Source organism: Branchiostoma floridae, chromosome 1 (assembly GCF_000003815.2).
Source record: "Branchiostoma floridae strain S238N-H82 chromosome 1, Bfl_VNyyK, whole genome shotgun sequence".
NCBI classification, from domain to species: Eukaryota; Metazoa; Chordata; class Leptocardii; order Amphioxiformes; family Branchiostomatidae; genus Branchiostoma; species Branchiostoma floridae.
The window spans coordinates 20,847,086-20,852,158 of NC_049979.1; positions in this window are offsets into that span (position 1 = coordinate 20,847,086).

Consider the following 5,073-nt stretch of genomic DNA (forward strand, 5'->3'; position numbering starts at 1 on the left):
ACGTTCTCTACCTTTAATAAACAGTCATTGTTCGAAGAAAATTGATAGTAACTTAGTACATGTAGTTATGCACTTATGTTGTCTAAATGTATTTGGTTCAGTTCCCAATGTTTGAGGAGGATAGCTCTAGAGGTGCATATCTAGCAGTTGTTGCAAAACTTGGCGGTGCTTGTCAAGTTACATTTGGGGTGTTTTTTGCAGGGGTCCCAGTTGTGACCCTTGTGGAACACGGGGACAATGTCGTCTGTACTCTTGGGGAAACATAGTGCACCGAACTGACTTTATATGTATAACACAGAATGTATGGTGATAAGAAGAATCCATGTATGTACAAGTAGCAGTACAACTATTTGTTCAGGAACCTAGACAATCGCTTTTCTTGGTAGTTCCATCTAGTGTTTTGAATTAGAATCATTTGCCTTTTAAGCATAGCGACATGGAGTAATAGCCAAAGACGGCTGTTTATGTGCACTTGCATAAGTACAAAAACGGTCACAAGCAAAACGGCTGCTGTCACACCTTAGCAGAGCCCCCTGTACTTAAAAGAGTGAACTGCAGTGCTCACTCCCACATTCGACAATGACAATTGAAGCCCTTCCAAAGCGACAAAGACTCTGCCCTTCTTGCTTGTGGGAGTTTCCAAGATACATGTGACCGGTGTTGCTAGTTGGTGCACTGCCATGTTTGTATGTGGATTTTCTATTTTTATATTGTCAACATTGAGTTGAAAGTCAAGAGTTTCCTAGCTGGTAGCAAATTGTATTGTACATAACAGCGAGCGAGCACCCCTGTTCACAAATTGGAGCTGGCCAGTTCATATGGCAGTTATTAGTGAATGGTAGAAACTCTGGCTTTGTTGAATGATGCAGCTATGTGGAAAGCACTGTTTTTGGAGCTGGTGAAGCCTGTTCTATGTTTGGAAAGAAGATTATTGTAGCAATTCCTAATGTTGAAGCACAGCTGTGTGTTACATGACATTGAGCAGTGTGTTGTTGCAAACTTGTAAATATAACAGTATTAATAAAATGTCCGTTTTGCACTTGCGAGTCATGATTCAGGAGACATTGCATGATACCTTACGCTCAAGTTCCGTGATGGATCTCTTGAGTATCCGTATAAATGTACTATAGTACTACCGGTATTATAGTACATTTAATATGCACAAACAACCAGTCCCCACGGTTATTTTGAAGTTCCTTCTTTTTTCTTTACTTCATCCCAAGAATGATAGTTAGAACCCCCGTACCATCATCTCAATTGTTTGAAACATTATAGAGACATTATTACCAGAATCACGCACACACACAAGCCCATCAACACTACCATGAAGGTGACAAGCTGCTATAGTATGGGGAACGAATCTACACATCATGCAGTACCGACCTCTACATTAAGAGGGCGCTGCGCATCGGCTTAGTTTTCTGCTTCAGGCAATAATAAGACGTGATGGCATGAAACTAGAAGGCATTTCAGTCAGATAACACCGCATATTTGCTTGATAGCACTATACCTATTTCCTCATTTGCATGAAATAGTCCTACACATTTTTCATAGTCTCACGCTATGTGGATATAGCCTCAGAAAATGGGAGCTTCTCATTGGCTGAGGGGAAGTTGCCATGGGCTAATTACTTTTGTCACACAAGTTAAGAATGAAGCACGTCTGCTGATGTTTGTTCCCACTGCTAAAATTAAACAAGTGACCGTAGGTAACATTGTCTGTGACGTCGGTCTGGTATATGTTGCTTGTTTTGTCTTCTTTGGTGTGTGACGTTGTGCTTATATCCTATAATGATCTTTTCACGTTGTTAACTATATCGTTTTATCTAAAGTTGCTTAATATGTGTGTTTCATGTGAATCTTAAAGTTAAAGACCTAAACAAGTATGGATTGTGAGATAACATGTTGTCAAAGTCTAAAGTTATGGTGACGATAAGCAACCGGATGGTCTAATACACAGGCAAATTCACAGAAGACCACCTACAAGTGCTACAAGACCGACAGGCAGACTGACAAACGCACCAAGTACTAACATGTCTCTGTTATGGACGTAATAAGTATGAAGCACGGAACAAGACCTTGATGTAATTTCATAATTTATAATATGGCTTACACGCTTCATCGTGTAGTGCGTTCACCCAGCTTTGTCTATTTAGGCTAGTCTTGGCAAAATTGGATTTTTGAAATTATTACAACCATAACAAGAGGCTGAAGGTACAAGTATATATGAAGACAGCATTATCATAATAAAAGTACCAACCATGTTCCTTTAAAGCGTAAATGGGCATTGGTCCGCAGCTACATAAAATTACCATAAATAGGTGATACTGTCATATTCAAAGTAGATCGAAGTTGTCAAACATATCATGACCAGCTGGTCGCAGCTGTTGACAACAAGAACAGCTGGTCACAGCTGGTCACAGCTGGTCACAGATGTTGACATATTTCGAGCAAGGTGAACAACTGTCAACTTGTGTGTATGGTAAAATCATAATTCAACATATTTCGAGAAGGGTGAACAACTGTCAAAGCGGCCCTGGACCAAAACACCGTAAGACGAACAAATTGTAGGGGTGATATTTTTATACATCCATAATAAAACCAGCATAAAAAACAACGTGCATCAGCGTCAACCTCAGTGCAGAGGACTTGCCAAACAACGTACGTATGCGACAACGGGAACATGTAGTTACAGATGCGAACGCGAATAACTTTGAGGATCAGATAAAACCACGCATCTGCTTGCTATATTTTATTATGGCAAGGCTCAAACAAAGCGGCCCTGGGCCAAAACACCACAAGACGAAGAGATTGTAGGGGTGATATTTTTATACATCCATAATAAAACCAGCAGCCGCGAAAAAAAACCACGTGCATCATCGTCAACCTCAGTCCAGAGGACCTGCCAAACAACGTACGTATGCGACAACGGGAACATGCAAATACAGATGCGAACGGGAATAACTTTGACGATCAGATAAAACCACGCATCTGCTTGACAATATCCGATTACATCATGACCCACATGCAGAGGATCTGGACCAAAACACCGCAAGACGAACAAATTGTAGGGGTGCTATTTTTATAACATCCATAATAAAACCACCTGCCGCAAAAAAAAAATCACGTGCATCATCGTCAACCTCAGTACAAAGGACCTGCCAAACCACATAGAATTCAGACAATAGGAACATATAGATACAGCTGCGAACGCGCGTAAACGTGACAAAACTAAAAGTCTGTCGACCAGAGGTTCTGGTCACAGACTAATAACAAAGAACTACTCCCCCACCCCTAAAATTACCAACCGCAACATTGCAAGGATTTACAGAAGCAATTGTAATGTTGCACCAGCCTGTAATTACATACGTTACATGTGCCGAAGTCTTGTCATGAAAAATATATGAATTCTGGAAATATTAAGCACCAGAACACACACACAAGCCCATCAAAACTATACCTCCATGTCAATGAAGGTGACAAGCTGCTATGGGGAAAGAACCTACAGACGACACCTACCGACTTGGATATCATGCAGTACCGATCAGTACATTAAGGGGGCACTTAGCATCGGCTAAGTGTTCTGCTTCTGACACAGCCAGCCATGTAAAGGCATACTAGTATCATCTAGAAGGCACACCAAGAAGCAAACAGAATTCTTGGGATATATCAAGAGGTATATAAAGTGAAAAAAAATATATTGTTCGTCCCTACCTTGAGACTTGAGTACTATTACTTGAGCATGGGCGCTATGGCTCCAGAAAGACATATATATGATCGAAGCAGTACGAAAGAGAGCAAGTGATCCCAGAGCTACAAATTTAAAGACTACCATACAATCAGAGGCTAAGGAAAATGAAACTAAATTTAACATTTCTTGCGGTGAGAAGATTTAGGGGTGGCCGTGCTTGACGTGTAAAAAACTGTTAAAGGATTTGAGGGCATTAACAAGGACATTCTCTTTTGATAGCCCTTCTTACACCTTCTACAACATTAGAGGACATCACTTAAAGCTCCGTATAGCTCACACCAGACTTGAGATTCGAAACAGGTCCTTTGCATCAAGTAGTGAGGGTACTGAAGGCGTAGAATAAGCCATCTCACCGTGGCCATTTGCTGATCTTAGCTTGTGAGCCAGTGCTCTGTGAACAGCTTCAAGAACAAGATTGATAAATACCTGGAAGCCGTTCTTGACGGAGGAGCGACAGTGAGCTACCCGCTTCCAGCTCCTGACCGCGGAGTGTACTACAGCCTACGCGGTTCAGGTAAATTCAGTTGTTTGCTTGTATATTTATATATATAGGAGAAAAGTTTTCTTGTTCTAATTGCTATTTTGGCACATTATGTCCCTACAATATCTTCGTTTTTATTGTAAGAATCGGATGAGAACTATTGTTTCAAATTGCAATATTTGTAGTTGCAAGAGTAATCGCAAGGTAGCGCTATGAAGCCCCAAGCTGAAACGTTCTTGCTTGGGGAGTTTTGTTGTAACTAGATCCCACCTTAGAGACCAGCGGCGACAGAAGACAACTTCTACTCTTCCTAGAGCGCCCGTGTAACTTTTCCGACCACTACTATATCTGCGCGATTCAATCTCTGCTTGGAGAGTAGAGAACTTCTACCAACACTACACCCTTCAACTGTGCAGGATGTGCCAGAGACTGCTACTCTAGAATTTTGCTTCCAACTCATTGAGATTGCAGACAATGCAACACACGGCAAACCCAGGCAGCTTAGCCGATATTAGGTGCCAACGCTTACATACATTTACACTTCTCATACAATACACAGAAATAACTCCAATGGTTAGAACTGGCTTGTTTAGCCACTAAAGAAGATGCCGACCATGACGATACCCAACGGAAGGAGGCCAATAAATTATGACCAAACTAATGCTTTGACAATGTTTCATAAATGCCCCCCCCCCCCCCCCAAAAAAAATAACTGTACTGTGACAATGTTGTATGTTGTAACAATGAGTTCAACGAAAGAAAATAACAACATTGCTATCGACCATATACAGTGCATAATAGCTTGTTAGTGGCAATGTTACTTCATGCGTGTCATTTCACAC